Source organism: Ranitomeya variabilis, chromosome 3 (genome assembly GCF_051348905.1).
Source record: "Ranitomeya variabilis isolate aRanVar5 chromosome 3, aRanVar5.hap1, whole genome shotgun sequence".
NCBI lineage: Eukaryota > Metazoa > Chordata > Amphibia > Anura > Dendrobatidae > Ranitomeya > Ranitomeya variabilis.
In genome coordinates, this window is record NC_135234.1 from 219,753,615 (window position 1) to 219,773,087 (window position 19,473).

General features: G+C 42.2%; 1 long non-coding RNA gene across 4 annotated transcripts in view; it reads right to left on the reverse strand.

Annotated features, from left to right (window-relative positions):
• LOC143815684 (uncharacterized) overlaps positions 1-19,473 on the reverse strand; it is a 358,696-nt gene that overhangs the window by 156,549 nt on the left and 182,674 nt on the right. For 3 of the 4 annotated variants that reach the window (XR_013223781.1, XR_013223782.1, XR_013223784.1), the window contains one exon: positions 8,229-8,323. The exons of the other annotated variant lie outside the window; for it this stretch is intronic. This is a non-coding gene — a long non-coding RNA (uncharacterized LOC143815684). The remainder of the gene's footprint in view (positions 1-8,228; positions 8,324-19,473) is intronic. 4 annotated transcript variants of the gene reach the window in all.

Here is a 19,473-nt window from a genome sequence, read left to right on the forward strand (position 1 = left end):
GTTTTTGGTGTGGTTTTTGCGCGGTTTTGATGCAGTTTTTGGTGCGGTTTTGATGCCGTTTTTGGTGCGGTTTTGATGCTGTTTTTGGTGTGGTTTTTGCACGGTTTTGATGCAGTTTTTGGTGCGGTTTTGATGCAGTTTTTGGTGCAGTTTTGATGCCATTTTTGGTGCGGTTTTGATGCCGTTTTTGGTGTGGTTTTTGCGCGGTTTTGTGCAGTTTTGGTGCAGTGTTGATGCAATTTTGGTGCGGTTTTGATGCAGTTTTTGGTGCGGTTTTGGTGCAGTTTTGATGCGTTTTTTATGCAGTTTTTTGCGGAGTTTTGATGCATTTTTTTATTCGCTTTTGGTGCGGTTTTTGCGCGTTTTTTCTGCGTTTTGGTGCATTTTTGAAAGCTAAATAAAGATGTATTATTGAACAAAAAAAAAAGATTTGTGATGTCATTATTGTCCAACATCCTCTTTTACATTTGTCCAACCCACACTCCATTACACACACAGATAGACATATAGATGATAGATTAAATGGATAGACAGATCTACATATAGATAGATCTATAGATGCATACATCTATCTATTCCTATATCTATCTACAGATATATCTGGATAGATATATCTATTGATAGATGTATGGATAGCGTAGGGTGTGTGTCCACTGTCCAGATTACATCCGAATTAGCTGCAGATTGGATGTTGCGTACTTGTTGTCCCATCGGATGATGCCTGCATACACACCCCAAAAGACCCCCCGCACAGACCCGCACACACCCGAACAGTCCCGCACACACCCAAACAGCCAGGCACCCACCCAAAAAGCCCCGCACACACCCGAACAGCCCCGCACACATCCGGACAGCCCACAGACCCAGAACACACATACACGCACATAGTCACTGCCCACATTCCGCCCACACACTTTCCTCCTCCCGAACTGCAGCGTTTCTCGGACCCACATCCGCAGCAAAACTGCAGATCTTTTTTACATCTGCGGTTTTGCTGCGGATGTGCCCGACTCAATGAAAGTCTAAGGGTGCAGAAACGTTGCAGTTCCGCACAAAAGATGTGACATGCTGCGAGAAAAAAAAGCTGCGTTTCGGTGTGGCTTTTTTCACAGCATGTGCACAACAAGTCTGCGGCTCCCATAGACTTACAATGGTTGTGCACTACACTGTGGATTTGATGCAATTCTGTGCGGCAAAAAACGCTGCGGATCTGCAATTAAATCCGCAACGTGTGCACACAGCCTTAGCATTTAGTGAACCTAGCAAAAAAGCTAAGCAAAAAACAAGTGTGGGATTGCACTTTATTTGCAATTTCATTACACTTTGAATTTTTTTCACATTTTCTGTTACACGACATGCTAAAACCAATGGTGTCGTTCAAAAGTAGAACTTGTCCCGCAAAAAATAAGCCCTCACATGGCCATATTGACGGAAAAATTATGGCCCTGGAAAGAAGGGGAGCGATAAACGAAAAAAGCTCCATCCTGCTCCCCTGTTCTGTCATGTGCTGCTCCCATCCTGCGCCCCCGTTCTGTCATGTGCTGCTCCCATCCTGAGCCCCGATTCTGTCATGTGCTGCTGCCATCCTGTGCCCCCATTCTGTCATGTGCTGCTCCCATCCTGTGCCCCCATGCTATCATGCTTTGCTCCCATCTTGAGCCCCCATTCTGTCATGTACTGCTCCCATCCTACGCCCCAGTTCTGTCATGTGCTGCTACCATCCTGCGGCCCCATTCTGTCATGTGCTGCTCCCATCCTGCTCCCCCATTCTGACATGTGCTGCACCCATCCTGCGCCCCCATCCTGTCATGTGCTGCTCCCATCCTGCGCCCCCATCCTGTCATGTGCTGCTCCCATCCTGCACCCCCATTCTGTCATTTGCTGCTTCCATCCTGCACCCCCGTTCTGTCATGTGCTGCTGCCATCCTGCACCCCCGTTCTGTCATGTGCTGCTCCCATCCTGCGCCACAGTTCTGTAATGTGCTGCTCCCATCCTGAGCCCCCACTGTCATGTGCTGCTTGCATCCTGCACCCCCGTTCTGTCATGTGCTGCCCTATTCTGTCATGTGCTGCTCTATTGTGTCATGTGCTGCTCCCATCCTGCGCCACCGTTCTGTAATTTGCTGCTCCCATCCATATGCCCCATACGCTGCTCCATAAAGGTTGATGGCCCCCATAAGATGCTCCATAGTATATGCCTAATATGCTGCTCCATAAAGGTTGATGGCCCCCATAAGATGCTCCATAGTATATGCCTGATATGCTGCTCCATAAAGGTTGATGGCCCCCATAAGATGCTCCAAAGTATATGCCTCGTATGCTGCTCCATTATGGTTGATGGCCCCCATAAGATGCTCCATAGTATATGCCCTGTATGCTGCTTCATAAAGGTTGATGGCCCCCATAAGATGCTCCATAGTATTATATGCCCTGTATGCTGCTGCAATAATAATAAAAAAAAATCACATACTCCCCTATCGTCGCTGGGGGCCTAAGCAGGCGGGGACACCGGCGCGCTGTGGGGGTCAGGTGCCTGAGTCGCTGCTAGCTCAGGCCCCCGGCACTTGCTATAGTCACCTGGCCCTGATCCAGTGCTGCGTGCCGCTCCGTCTTCCGGGTCCTCTGGCTGTGACTGTTCAGTCAGAGGGCGGCGCGCATTAAGCGCGTCATCGCGCCCTCTGAACTGAACGTCACAGGCAGAGCAGAGCGCATCGGTGGAACGGGACAGGTGAATATAGCATACTCACCCTCCTGGCACGTCCCTGCTTCTCCGTTGGAGATCGCGGTGTGCGTTCAGTGCTTACGCATACCGCGATCTCCTGGGCTGCATCACTCTGTGGGGTCCAGACTGCGCCGGCGCTTGCGCAGTCTATAAAGGCTTCAGACAGAGTGACGCTCCCAGCGTTATATTATAGATCTGTATGTATTCATCTATCTATCTATTTGTTATCTATCTATCCATCTATCTGTGTGCAATGGAGTGTGGGTTGGACAAATGTAAAAGAGAAGGTTGGACAGAAATGACATCACAAATCTTTTTGAAGATAGAGGAGGGAGAGAAGGGAGGGGTTGGGGTGTGTTTTGGAGTGGGTGTGCCAGGTGCAGAGTTACAGGCAAGTGCAATGCATCATGGAACTTGTAGTATTAGAGCACAATAACTCAGGAGAAAGGAAGTTGTCGATTAACCCCATGAGAGCTGGATCCAGCACTAAAGATGTGCTGCTACTGCATGATAAAAGGTAATGTTGCTAAAATAAACACAGTAGATGTTTTCAGTGGCACATAATAGCAAGATTTATGAAAAAAATAAAAAGTTATAGTAGTGGACAACTTCTTTAAAGCTAAAAATTATCTGGAGGGAATAAGCTGGTAGATCTTTAAAAAATAATAAAAAAAAAGGTTTGAAATTTACTCTAAAAATAAATGTATGGCTACCTGAATTTGTATTCATGTAGCATATTAATATAGGCATATGTGCAATTGTCATTGTACCCGTCATGCTGCACATCATTTCAGACATGCTGCACAAAAACTCCATCAAGCTCAACAAAAATCACATAATGCACAAACCTGTTGAGTTTCCATCATATAAATGGGACAGTTGAAATCCTTTGCCCGATCATGAAATTATATGACTGTACAGTTACAGCAATCTTATCTATCTCCTGTGACAAAGTCACTGGCAAAGTACTGGAGGGGAGATACCGTATGTATCACTTAGCTTCAGTGATATGAAACTAGAAAAATTCTCCAGTACACTAAGTGCTGAGAAGGGTTAGGGTATGTGCACACGTTGCAGATTTTGCTGCGGATCGGCAACGGATTTGACTCTGCGGATCTGCAGCTGTTTTCCATGCGTTGTACAGTACCATGTAAACGTATGGAAAACAAAATCCGCAGTGATCATGCTGCGGGAAAAAAGCGCGGAAACACAGCGTTTTTTCCCACAGCACGTCAATTCTTTGTGCGGATTCCGAAGCGGTTTACACCTGCTCCTCAATAGGAATCCACAGGTGTAAAACCCGCAGGTGGAACCCGCACAAAAATTCGCAGTGCGGTTTACCTGCGGATTTTGCAAAAACAGTGCGGAAAAATCCACACACCATTCTGAAACGTGCACATAGCCTCAATCGGCCATGTTAAGGGCTAGCTTTAGTGAACAGCTAAAGAGTAGGTGAGAGGCTGTATCTCCACCTCAAAGTGTGGTTTAGGAGTTAAATAAATAGTCAGCCTTCTGAATCATTCGTAGTTGGGCGTCCCTGGTGATGTGAACTCCAGAGCTTTGTGCCTGAAGATAAAGGAAAGTTGGAGCTTTTTTTTCTATGTTTGTTTCCTGAACAGGCAGATCTCCGCATCAACATGGACTATGCCATTTGTTTTTGTTTTGTTTTCAAGTTAGGCTAGAAAGTCAATGTTTATGTTGCAAACCCTGCCCTGGTTTAAGCTGCACCTAAATAAACCAGTGGAAAACTTAAAGAAACAATGTTTATGTGTCTACCTCTATGAGCAGCCAATCTACCATACTTCTCTACCTCTGCATTGATCTGTATGGATGGGGCACAAAAAGAAAAGCAAACTAAACAATCAGTGTCCAGCAGTGACAATGTTTGAGCCTGTATCAATGAGTTTGTCACTGGATGCCAAGTAAGAATTAACATACTGCATACACTGTATTTGGCCACCAGGCGTTTTCTAGCTGTAGTTTTTTTTTAATCTGAACTAATTGAACATGTTCACAGATATCCAGTAACAGAGAAAACAAATATCACAAAATACCTGCAATAAATTCAGTAAGCCATAATCATTGAAGCAATATCTAACACAAAAGTAGGTTATCTTATAAATGGGCCAATGTTTGTATGCATGATAAGTGCTTGTTAACCGACTTGCTTACGTGGAACATTGAAAACTGAACAGAAAGATCAAGATTGAGATTTTTAAATCTCCAAAAATGTAAAAGTTAATGGGATTATGTCACCACATTTGACCTATCTAAACTAGTAATATGGGCATACAGGCTATAGACTGCTGAAAAAAGTCCTGCCTGTAAGGCCGGGATCACACATGTGAGAAACACGCCGAGCCTCGCATGTTAATACCCGGCATTGCTGCCGTCACTCAGGAGCGGAGCGTACGGCTGCATAGCAATACATGGAGGCGCACGCTCCGCTCCAGAGTGCCTGGTATTAACATGCGAGACTCGGCCCTGTTTCTCGCATGTGTGATCCCAGCCTGAGTCTCATATCAGGTGCCTTGTTATTGATAAATCATCTTTTATCACTTTAAGGAAATTAACTCTTCCAGGGTATGGGCAGGACATTGTCCAGAAGATAAAGCTGCCATCAAACTTCATTACCATATATCTCGCCTCCCAACAGCGCTAATGAAATTAAAATTATGAGATATTGCTTTTTAATAACTTCCTAACATACTAGTACATTCTAGTTAACATGCTTTTTCCCGCAAATGGAAAAACAATAAAAAACAATGTTGGGGTTACTATTTTTTACCAATCCTCACCCCCAAAATTTTTACCGATACCCCAAAATGGTGCTATACAAAATAAGCCTTCATGCAGCTATTATAAAATAAAAGCTGTGATGTAAGAGCCCAAAATTATATTATCATAGTAATCATTTGCTAGACCCCCACTATGTGGAGGCAACAGAGACAATGACATAATGGGGCCTGGTGCTGCATATAGGGTCATTAAAGTCGTAAAACTGTAGCACAAATGTTTTCCATAGCATCCAGATTTACCATACAATCGGGTCCATGCAGTAAAAATGACGATTGATGCATAGTGCCTTCAGAAGATGCCAAAAGATTTAAAACACATCTTGATTGTGGTTTTGAAAACTTTGGTAGCTGCACTTTATAAAATGGGGTGTAAGCCATCATCAGAATTTTATACAACAAAAAAATAACAGTTAATGGTGAATTAATGATTAAGTCCTTACTAGTGATGAGCGAATATACTCGTTACTTGAGATTTCTCGAGCATCCTCGGGTGTCGGCTGTCCTCCGAGTATTTGTAAGTGCTCGGAGATTTAGTTTTCATCGCCGCAGCTGAATGATTTACATCTGTTAGCCAGCATAAGTACATGTGGGGGTTGCCTGGTTGCTAGGGAATCCCCACATGTAATCAAGCTGGCTAACAGATGTAAATCATTCAGCTGAGGAAAGCTAAATCTCTGAGCACTATTCGCTCATCACTAAGGCTGCCGTCACACTAGCAGTATTTGGTCAGTATTTTACATCAGTTTTTGTAAGCCAAAACCAGGAGTGGGTGATAAATACAGAAGTGGTGCATATGTTTCTATTATACTTTTCCTCTAATTGTTCCACTCCTGGTTTTGGCTTACAAATACTGATGTAAAATACTGACCAAATACTGCTAGTGTGACGGCAGCCTAATCCTTAACTTGCCATTAGCATGGAGTATAAAATCCTGATGACAGCTTCCCTTTGAAGCCTCTTCAATATTGGTCATCAAAAATTTGTTTTGGATATATCCTTAAAAATGTAGAAAATTACTAATAAACTTTTAAGACTTTTAGCATCTTAAAATAATGAAAATATGTTTTTAACATGATAACATATTTTGCTTAAAAGTGTGAAAAATTATAACTTTTCAAACTTTTAATTTTTATAAACACAAAAAAGTAAATCTTAAATCGGGTCCAGAGGTGGAGTGAGGCCCGCTGACACCAGCTAATATTTCAGCTAGATGTGCATCCTTGAACACACATTCAGCTGAAATATATTGCAGCACAAAGAATCCGCCAGCACCCTGTACTGCAGTGCACACCGCTGTCCAATTTGCGTCCAACACCTGACCTCGGTGTGCCCATGACTGGGGGCATATGGCAGTGACGTCATGAGCGATGGTGGGGACGCATGGAGTAGGAGCAGAGAAAGGCGAGTAGAATATATATGTTTTTCAAGTGTTGCAGAAGAGCAAAATCAATGATCAGAGAAAGGGGCATGAAGCACTATGCCCGGCATGGTGTCCCCTCCTCCCTCCATGGACACCAGCTTACTCATCGACCCACGGCACGATCGCAGGCATGCTCCTGTCTTCTCCCTCCTCTGTGCACGCTGCACTGTGTCCCGGCAGCGTGCCTAGGGGGTGTGTGTGTGCACTCAACTGTTCTAATAGGGGCAGCACACACACACATGGTAAATGCTCCCAGCAACAGCTGGGAGGTATTTAGTTAAATGAGTGTTCACTTGCAAGGTGTCTCCCAGACAATAGCTGGGAGACAATCTTGTAGAAAAGGCACCCTCCACAAGGGAGGCGCCTGAGCAATCCTTATAGTTGTAAGGTGGTTGGTGTGTATACAACTGTATGTTGCCAGGTCCCCCATCCCTAGTCTGATATAGTATCCAATATCGCATACCTTGTGTCCTCTTATTAGGTCTCACTTCCTGTGACTGCTTCGGCGGTGTATGTATCACAAAATCCTGTCTGCGGTATCAGTACCCTGCCATCCCTTATTATGTAACATTCTCTCTATTTATGTATGGTGCCGTCCTTTATTATATAGTGTCCTATTATGTGGAGTATTGTCCATTATTACACATTATCATGTCTTGTCATCTATAGCACCATCCCTTACATTGAATATTCTTATTATGTTTGTTATTCACAGCACACTCTCTTTATTACATAGAGTACTCTCTTGTAAAATTACAGCAGATAGAGCAGCTGACTGGAAGACCAGTCCATCAGCCGTATCCATCACAAAAGAAGCTTTCCCAGGCTCCATCAGCCGTCATTTCAGTTTATATCTAATAAGAGCGGATGGTATGTAATAAAAAATGGAGAGCTGTAAATAACAAAAATAATGAGAATCTGATATGTAAGGGATGGTGCTGTATATAACAAGAGGGAACTATGTGATAAGGGACGGCGCTATACACAAAGAAAGGGCACTATGTAATAAGGGGCGGATATGTTTTATGAGAGGACACTGTAAAAAAAATATACACATATCTGTCGCATGGTCGCCAAAAAAGGAGGGGAGCACAGACACATTTCTAGCACAGGGGCCCCAAGCAGTGTGTACGCCCCTAGGTTAAATAGCACATATTAGGTGTACAAAATATGGTTGTGATTTTTTTTTTCCTTAACAAAGTATGGTCTCCTATAGAAAATGTATATTTTCATTTTGTTCCATATTCAATTATGTAAATCAATTTTAATAAATGCATTAACCGAGTACCTCTAATTTTTCAGGTGATATATGTAAAGATATAAAGGATGAATTTTTGCATTTTCTCTTGGAAACCTCGTGTCCTTTGCGGGGTGTCAGCTGTCCTGTTAACATGATGTAAAAACAATTATCAGCTAGGAAAAAGAAACATTCATATATACTGTATATTTAATAATAATAATTTAAAAAATAGCAACTATTACAAACAGTAATGAAATTCTATTGGTCATCAATGTTCAGAGAGAACTTATAACCAGGATAGCTGTTAAATATTTAGACTAGCACAAATAATTTTCTCTTAATACACAGGGTGGGCCATGTATATGGATATATCTAAATAAAATGGGAATGGTTGGTGATATCAACTTCCTGTTTGTGGCACATTAGTATATGGTAGGGGGAAAACTTTTCAAGATGGGTGGCGGCCATTTTTGAAGTCGGCCATTTTGGATCCAACTTTATTTTTTCCAATGGGAAGAGGGTCATGTGACACATCAAACTTATTGAGAATTTCACAAAAAAAAAAAAAACAATTGTGTGCTTGGTTTTAATGTAACTTTATTCTTTCATGCGTTATTTACAAGTTTCTCTTTGTTTACAGCCATTGACATGTCGCAAAGGTTAACACGTGAGGAGCGGATAGAAATTGTGTTGATGTCTGGTAAACGCAGTACCCGGGTCATTGCAGCAGATTTCAATGCAAGACACCCTACACAAGAAAACTGTCACCATTCCCATGTTGTTTAGGTGTATCCACATAAATGGACCACACAAAAAAGTTTGCCTCATCACTGAACATAATGTTCTATTTAAACTGAGGGTCCTGTTCCAATTTTTGTTTTGCACATTCTGCAAATTCAGCGTGCCGATCTGGCATCAGTCTAACATCCCTTAGGCGGATATTAGCTACTTACAAATGGCACCCTTACAAAATCCAGCTGCTGCAGCATCTCAACGAGGATGACTCAGATCAGCACTCTGTATTGAGCGAGACTGTGCCCTCTAGCCGCCCACTAGACCTTGTGCAATACAAGAGTATGTAAGCAAAGCCGCGCCCACTGGCAGGGAGTTTACATAACTCATACATACCACCCTCCGGTCCCTGCTCAGAAACAGCTGAATCCCCACAGCACACAGGGCATGCGCTGGGGTGATTCATAAGTCTGCAGTCACACAAAGTGACTGCAGATTTATCGATTTGGACCAGATAACCCCATTAAGGCATCAGTCCAGCATGTTTGAGTGGTGCTACTAATCTACGATCCCTGCATTTAGTATTATACTTACCCGTTGGTGTCTTCAGCTCTTCTTTTCTATCCATACGTCATGGTCGCCTGGTACTTACTGACCTTTGACATATAAATATGTAATGGCATAGATGCAGTGAGCGCACGATCGCCGCCGGGTGTCAGCTGATTCAGACAGCCAACACCTGCCACTCAGTGCAGGAGTGGTGGCCGCAATGTTCCCGGCATTTTAACCCCTAAATACTGCGGTCGAAATTGATTGCAGTATTTAGCAGGCAAGCAGAGGGAGGGAGCCCACTAGCAACGTCTTCGCGAGGGACCGATCATTGCCATGGTGACCCGATGACTTGCTATAGCAAGTTTGTCTATCAGTGCAGCGCTGACAGTTTGTAAAGCATTGCAATGCTTCTTCTGCAAAAAGTGAAAGTCATACAGTGGTACAAAGTAAATAAAAAACAAGTGAAAAAAATAAAATTGATTTTCTGTAAAATATATATATATATATATATATATATATATATATACATATATATATATATATATATATATACATACATATATATATATACATACATATATATATATATATATATATATATATATATATTGTAGAGATTAGACTGAAAGAATCCATTGTGTCTTTGTCCTGAAACATCTGACTTCTTATCAGAAGAAACTAGAGCAAAGTTGACATTTCTTTTTTATGGACGCATTCCTTCTCGACTGATGTAACTTTTTACCTACATACTAGAGGTCGTAAATTTCACAGTATAGATAAGCTTTGTAAGAGAATATGAGCGCTTGTGCGCATGTCTTAAAATGTATAACTCTTCTCTGTATAAAGGAGGGGTGAGCACCCGGTGAGTCAGACGGGCTCCTGAGCTTTCCCTGTTATGATCACACAATCTTTTGTGTTGCGTGTCATTCACTCGGATGCCTACTTCTAGTAAGCCAGGGACTGAAAAGGACTTAACATTTCTTGGCGCCTGAACAGGGACCTGAGGAGAGAGTGTTTGCTCGAGATTTACCTGCGGATACGGACAACGGAGATCTGGGATAATGGACGGCAAATGAACTGAAATACCTGGCCAGGTAAGAGACATTATTAGTTCTCTTTTATCTGCCCTGTATTATCCGAAAGATCTCTATGAGCCGTGTCACGCTGGGTTAGTCTAGTAGTGAGTAGATACCTATAAAACTCGGGTTACCATATTGTATAGATTTATGAGTCTAGTCCCTGGCAGTGTGTGAGCAGTGTGTGAACAGTGTGTGAACAGTGTGAAGGTTGTGACATGTTGTGAAAGAAGAATAGAAGTACGTAGAACAATAAGCCACGATTGTTAGAACAAGGTTATTGGTGAAGTCAGCCTAACTGGGTTATGAGGTAGCGTCCTTCTGGGAGACCTCCGCCCATGCTTGACTCTCCTATAGAACTTGTTTCTACATTCCCTGGATAAGGTGTGATAGAATGAGCCCAGGACGCGGTTTTCATGAGCCTGGGACAAGTATGCTAACTGACACAGAAAGTTTTGTGATCTGTATGGTGTTGCTGGGTTTGTGTGCATAATAGCACTTAAGTACGTCCTGCATATTAGAAGAAACGGAGCAGACGAGCTCTTCAATATTTTAGCTCCCTAGGAGAGAAGGCAACGAGACGCCACCAACAGAGGAAGTGGTTGTCCAAACGTCACCTGGGGTAGAAATAGCAAATATTGAAAGGATATTTTAGCTCCCTAGGAAAGAAGGCAACGAGACATCACCACAGTGATTGTCCAAACGTCACCTGGGGTAGAAATAGCTAAAATGAGAAATAAACAGACCAAAACTGTCTTAGGACAAGTGGAAGCAGCAGATATCATACAGGAAAGATGTGGAAAGGCAGTCAGAAGTCAGATTAGAAGAGTGAGAGAAAAATTGGGAATTTCAGAAGCACTTATGTTCAGTACAGAATGGGAAAGACTGAGTAAAGAAAGAGGAGGAATTATCAAAGACAATGGGTGGGAAGAAATCATACACTGTATGATAGAGGTCTCAAAAACAGCTAAAGAGGAGAATTGGAAGTATGATCCAGACACTTCCAAATGGATCATGGGAAAGGGAAAAAGTTGTAATATAATCCCACCACCTTACCTAGATCCAAAAGCCCAATCATTTGTACCATCTGGAAGAACAGAAGGAGGAAAACAGAGGGAAAGGGGGTCAACAGGTGTGATTATGCAGAAATTTGGGCAAAGTATTGAAGAATATAGTCAAGAACTAGAAAATAGCTTTAGGGATGAAGGATTGGATATGACTGATGCTTCAGTAAGGAGACTTTTTACAAAACAATTAATAGAGGGGCTAGATCCAAAAATCAGAGAAAAATTTAAATCCTCTACTCCAGATTGGAGAACAATTGAACAACCAAATATTGTGAAACAGCGATGTTTAGGAATAGCCATGGATATGAGAGAGAATCATAAGCCTGTTAGAATAGCACAAGCTAATACAGGAGGAAGAGTGAGACACAATTTTCCTTGCCACTACTGTAAAAAGCCAGGTCATTTCCAAAGAGAGTGCAGGAAGAAGTTGGCAGATATAAAGTCAGGCAAATTTGTTCCCAGAAATAACCCTCCCCAAACGGACAACCAGCAGAAATCTACCATCATAGATGGTCCCATATCAGATTCAGATTGACTCGATGTGTTACAAACTTCCCTACCAGCTAGGAGACCTATGATACAGGTGAATGTGGGGGGGGAGAGAGATTCCATTTTTGATAGATACAGGTGCAACTTCCTCAATTTTGAATCAAGATTTTCTTCCGAATCCGGAAGATATTTCAGAACAAACAACTTTTGCTGAGGGTTATGATGGGGTAATTCGAACACTGCCATATACTGTGCCCCTAGAGGTCTCATTAGGACCTAAATGTTTTGCATCCAGATTTTTATATGCCAGAGGTGCCCCAACATGTCTGTTAGGAACTAATGTACTAAAGAAATTAGAAGCTAACATCAATTTTAGGGAAGATGGCACAGTTATGCTGACTATCCCTGATGATGCAGAATCATTAGAACAATATGTCAGAATTCAGGCTTTTGAGGATTATGCTGAAGAAAAAGAGTACACCACAGATCTAGATCTCTCAATGATCCCAGAAACACTGTGGGCACAGGGTGACACTGATGTGGGATTATTGCATATTTCTCCTGTAAATTTATCTGTGCAACCAGGAGCTGTTCTCCCACAGCTCAGACAATACCCTGTGAGTGCCCAGCAGGAATTAGCGATTACAAAACAGATAGAGGGATATAGAGAGAAAGGAGTTTTGGTAGAGATACAATCACCTGCTAACACTCCTCTGTATCCAGTCAAGAAGAGAACTCTTGATAAGAGTTCTATGCCCAAATATCGTATGGTACATGATCTAAGAGAAATAAACAAAGTTCTAGATCCAATCACCCCAGTTGTACCCAATCCTCATACGTTACTATCACAGATACCAGCCAGTTCTCAAGTGTTTACTGTAATAGATCTTTCAAATGCATTTTTCTCGGTTCCTTTACACCAAGACAGTTGGCATTTGTTTGCATTTACATTTAAGGGCAAACAGTTGGCGTGGACACGCCTTCCACAGGGAATGATACACTCCCCTACTCTTTATTCAAATGCCCTACAAACAGTTCTTCAGAGGTTTGGACCTGAAACACAGGTAGTAATTTTGCAGTATGTGGATGACATACTACTTTGCTGCCCAGATCTAAAAACCGCAGAAAGGTCTACTGTGAGTTTACTATGTTTTCTAGGAAAAGAAGGGTGTAAAGTGAATAGACAAAAGCTACAAGTTTGTCAGACCAAAGTGGTCTTTCTAGGTCATTGCATTTCTCAAGGTAAAAAGCATCTTACACCTCAAAGAACTGAAGCAATAAGACAGATGAATGAGCCTAGAAATCATAAACAGCTACGAGCATTTTTAGGAATAGTGTCTCATTGTAGACAATGGATTATACATGCCAGTCAACTAATGCAACCACTGTATGACTGTGTAAAAAATGAACCTTATTTGTTGACAAAAGAAGGTCAGATTTCATTCCAACAATTAAAAGATGCCCTTGTTTCAGCTCCAGCGTTAGGGCTACCAGACTATCACATTTGCTAGGCTTCAGACTCTTAATTTAGCAACACTGCTACCTCTCGAGTCTGAAGGGGGGAATAAGGACACTGATCCACACGCAAATTTTTTCCCTACAGACACACATGATTGTACAGAGCTCATTTTACAAGAAACGGTAGGCTTACCCAATGTATCCGAAACACCACTTCAAAATCCAGATTTAGAGCTGTTTATAGATGGTAGTAGGTTTGCAGATGACACAGGTAACTTTCATACAGGGTATGCAGTTGTGTCAGAATCTGAAACTCTCAAAGCACAACCTCTTCCACCGAAACAGTCTGCACAAGAAACAAAAGAAGTAGCAGTAATCAAGGTAGCTGCACATGTGAGACTCGACACTAGGGAATCTAGGGGAAATGATAGGGCTGATAAAGCAGCCAAAGCAGCAGCAGTTAAACCCTTACAGCAGGTTCATACTGTAAACCCCACAGAAAATACTGAAGATAGACTGAGACAAGCACAGGAAGATGCAGGAGAAGAGGAGAGGGACAGGTGGAAAAAGGAAGGGGCAGAAGAACAAGCAGGAATTTGGAAGAAAGATGGACTAATATGTCTACCTAGAGCCTGGTATCCGATTGTAGTTGGTGGACTGCACCACCCTACTCATGTGTCTGCAAATGCAATGACACTACTGGCAAAGCAAGTCTGGTTGGCTCCAGGTTTTGGCAACTACGCAAGAGACTATTGTGCTGCATGCGTTATATGCCTGGCACATAATCCCGGACAGACAACAAAGACCCCTATGAAGCACCACGTCCGACCTCTCTATCCGTTTCAGCGATTACAAATAGACTTTATCCAGCTGCCAAAAAGTAATGGGTATGAGTATGTGTTGGTGTGTGTGGACATGTTCCCAGGGTGGCCAGAGGCCTATCCAGTTCGGAAGGCTTCAGCTAAAAACACTGCTGTAAAGCTAGTTGCCGAACTGATACCCCGTTACGGTCTCCCTGAAGTGATCGAGTCAGATAGGGGTACTCATTTCACTGGAGAAATATTTCAAAATGTACTGAAAATGTTGGGTGTTGAAAGTCAGTTACACACTCCATACCATCCTCAAAGTTCTGGAAAGGTGGAACGCATGAATGGAACTTTAAAATTAAAAATACAGAAAGCCATGGCTGAAACAGGAAAGCCTTGGACAGAATGCCTTCCACTGGCCCTTTATTCAATACGCAATACCCCAAGGGGTAAGACTAAACTGTCTCCATATGAAATTTTGTTTGGCAGGACTGCCAATTTAGGATGTTATTTTCCACAACAACTTGTGTTAAATATTGAGTCATTGACTTCTTATGTGCAAAATCTTCAGAAACAATTAACTAAGGTGCATGCACAAGTTTTTTGCTTCCCTTCCAGATCCTGACAACACTGAAGGAAGTCACAAGTTGGAACCAGGTGATCAAGTCTATGTAAAAAGACACACCAGAAAGGCTCTTGAACCAAGGTTTGACGGACCCTTCCAAGTCCTGTTGACAACACCTACATCAGTCAAGCTTGAAGGAAAGGCATCATGGATACATGCAAGCCATTGCAAAAGAGCAGTATAAAACTCAGAATATTGATGTTAATAGTATTAACCTCAACGGAGGCATGGGATAGACTGAATTCTTTAACCCCTTTGAATAATAGATTCGTGCAACATCATAGAAAATTAGTACATGACATTTAAATTAAAGGACGTACAACGACTCAGAGATCAGTATGACAAAGATAATGACCAGAATAAAGATAGCTGGTGGTCAGATACCTTTTCTTTTCTTAACCCAGCCAACTGGTTCAGAGGGATTGGTGGGTGGGTTGCTGGGATTATGCAGAGCATAATACATATAGTTATAATTATTGTAGTCATATACGTACTATTCCAGATTGTGCTCAAGGGTATCTCAGTATGCACAGATAAACTTTGTGTAATAGATGCAAGAGTATAAAGTTTTTTTTTCTTTATTCTTATGTTATCCTCTAGTGATTCTAATTAATATTACTGTACTAATCTTTGTTTTTTTATATTTTAGTATACTTATTGCAAAACAAAGAAAAGGTTGTGAGAGTTAAACGGAAGAATTGATACTAGATTTGATTCTCTTATTAATGATATAAGCGTGTACATGTGTAATACCAAAAATAAAGGCTTTGTCTTTGGCCCTTTGGTAATTAATAAAAAAAGAATATGTCAAAGGGGGGAATTGTAGAGATTAGACTGAAAGAATCCATTGTGTCTTTGTCCTGAAACATCTGACTTCTTATCAGAAGAAACTAGAGCAAAGTTGACATTTCTTTTTTATGGACGCATTCCTTCTCGACTGATGTAACTTTTTACCTACATACTAGAGGTCGTAAATTTCACAGTATAGATAAGCTTTGTAAGAGAATATGAGCGCTTGTGCGCATGTCTTAAAATGTATAACTCTTCTCTGTATAAAGGAGGGGTGAGCACCCGGTGAGTCAGACGGGCTCCTGAGCTTTCCCTGTTATGATCACACAATCTTTTGTGTTGCGTGTCATTCACTCGGATGCCTACTTCTAGTAAGCCAGGGACTGAAAAGGACTTAACATTTCATATATATATATATAGAGGAAAAAAGGAACAGCACACTGCTCACCAATAGCGGGTGCCTGGCCCCCTGGATAAAATGGTCCAAACATTTATCCACCATGTATACCAAATAACAAAAATGGAGGCAGCACTCCAAAGTTTTCAGGTGAAAAAAGGTGAAGTGTAATCGACCCACATCACTGCACGACGTTTCGGCTCCATGAGCCTTTTTCAAGCCTTGGCTTGAAAAAGGCTCATGGAGCCGAAACGTCGTGCAGTGATGTGGGTCGATTAAACTTCACCTTTTTTCACCTGAAAACTTTGGAGTGCTGCCTTCATTTTTGTTATTTGGTATATATATATATATATATATATATATATATATATATACACTCACCGGCCACTTTATTAGGTACACCATGCTAGTAACGGGTTGGACCCCCTTTTGCCTTCAGAACTGCCTCAATTCTTCGTGGCATAGATTCAACAAGGTGCTGGAAGCATTCCTCAGAGATTTTGGTCCATATTGACATGATGGCATCACACAGTTGCCGCAGATTTGTCGGCTGCACATCCCAAAGATGCTCCATACAAGGCAGGATGGATCCATGCTTTCATGTTGTTTACGCCAAATTCTGACCCTACCATCCGAATGTCGCAGCAGAAATCGAGACTCATCAGACCAAGCAACGTTTTTCCAATCTTCTACTGTCCAATTTCGATGAGCGTGTACAAATTGTAGCCTCAGTTTCCTGTTCTTAGCTGAAAGGAGTGGTACCCGGTGTGGTCTTCTGCTGCTGTAGCCCATCTGCCTCAAAGTTCGACGCACTGTGCGTTCAGAGATGCTCTTAGGCCTACCTTGGTTGTAACGGGTGGCGATTTGAGTCACTGTTGCCTTTCTATCAGCTCGAACCAGTCTGCCCATTCTCCTCTGACCTCTGGCATCAACAAGGCATTTCCGCCCACAGAACTGCCGCTCACTGGATTTTTTTTCTTTTTCGGACCATTCTCTGTAAACCCTAGAGATGGTTGTGCGTGAAAATCCCAGTAGATCAGCAGTTTCTGAAATACTCAGACCAGCCCTTCTGGCACCAACAACCATGCCACGTTCAAAGACACTCAAATCACCTTTCTTCCCCATACTGATGCTCGGTTTGAACTGCAGGAGATTGTCTTGACCATGTCTACATGCCTAAATGCACTGAGTTGCCGCCATGTGATTGGCTGATTAGAAATTAAGTGTTAACAAGAAGTTGGACAGGTGTACCTAATAAAGTGGCCGGTGAGTGTATGTATATATATATATATATATATATATATATATATATTCAGAAAACAATTAAAAAAAAATAAATATAATATATATTGTGCTGATAAATATTTTACTGAAAAAAAAAGTACACATTTTATATCACAGAGTCCGAAATGACCCGACCTATAAAGCTGTCTCATTAGTTACCTCGTTGGTGAACATCGCGAAGAAAAAAAAAAAAAAAAGTAAAAAATATGCTTTATCATCATTCCACAGAACAAAAACTGGAATAAAACGCAATCAAAAAGATGAATACAAATAAAGCCAAGTAAAGCGGAGAACGTCATCTAGTCACAAAAAACTAAGCCGATGTGCTGCTCAATCAGCGGAAAAATAAAATACTTATAGCTCTCAGGGAAAAAAAAGCAATGCAAAAATAATTTTTCAATGAAATAGTAAAAAGTGCCAAAAAATAAAAAAAACACAATATACCGTATATACTCGAGTATAAGCTAAGATTTACAGCCCATTTTATTTAGGCTAAAAGTTCCCCTCTCGGCCTATACTCAAGTCATTGTCCCAGGGGGTCGGCAGGGGAGGGGCAGCGTCAGGAGTGGCGGCTGTCACATCATTCTCACTACTCCTGGCGCGGTATCTGCACATCCTTGCTTCTCGAATGGTCTCTGGGCGCCGGCAGCTCTTCCTTTGTTCAACGGTCACGTGGTACCGCTCATTAAAGTAATGAATATGCACGCGACTCCACTGCCATAGGCGGAGCGCATATTCATTACTTTAATGAGCGGTACAATGAGACCGCTGAACACAGGAAGAGCTTCCGGTGCCCTGAGACCATCGGAGAAGCAGGGACGTGAGAGACTGCGCCAGGAGGGGGCGAGTATGACGAGGGAGGGTGAGCCATGCGATATTCACCTGTCCCATCTGTTCCATCACCGGGCTCTGTCTTCTGCGTCCTCTGTCTGTGACATTCAGGTCAGAGGGTGCGATGACGTGGTTAGTGTGCTCCCTCTGCCTGAACAGTCCTAGCCGGAGGACCTGGAAGACACAGCGGTGCGTGGCGGTAGAACGGGGACAGGTGAATATCGCAAGTGCTGGGGGCCTGAGCCAGCGGCGATACCAGCACCTGGCCCCCATAGCACGCCGGTGTCCCCGCCTGCTCAGGACACCGGTACCTGGCCCCAGTGACGAGAGTTAAGTATGTAATTTTTTTTAATTGCAGCAGCATATGGGGCATATCATTCTATGGAGCATCTTATGGGGGCATCAACTTTTTTGGAGCATTATATGAGGCATATTATTCTATGGAGCATCTTATGGGGCCATCATTAACCTTTGTGGAGCATTAAATGGGGTATATTTTAATATGGAGCATCTTATGGGGGACATCATTAACCTTTGTGCAGCATTATATGGGGCATATTTTTTGTATGGAGCATCTTATGGGGCCCATCATGAACTTTATGGAGCATTATATGAGGCGTATTTTGTATGGCGCATCTTATGGGGCCATCATGAACTGTATGGAGCATTATATGGGGGCTCCTGATTCAATATGAATATTCAAGAACATTTAACCTACTGATGTCTCAATTAATTTTACTTTAATTGGCATCTATTTTTTTTTTAAATTTACCAGTAGCTGCTGCATTTCCCACCCTAGGCTTATACTCGAGTCTATAAGATTTCCCAGTTTCTTGTGGCAAAATTAGGGGTCTCTGCTTATACTCGGGTCGGCTTATACTCGAGTATATACGGTAAATGTGGCATCACTGTAATTGTACTGACCCAAAGAATAAAGCTGCCTTATCAATTTTATCACACACGGAACGACATAACAAAATCCGCGAAAAACAATTCCTGAATTGCTGGTTTTTGTTCAATCAGCCTGAAAAAAAGTCAGAATAGAAAGCGATCAAAAAAAAATCATGTGTTCGTAAATAGTACCATTAAAAATGCCAACTCATCCCAGAAAAAACAAGCCCACATATGACTGTCGGTCAAAATATGGAAAAAATCTAGTTCTCAAAATATGGCAGTGCAAAGTTTTT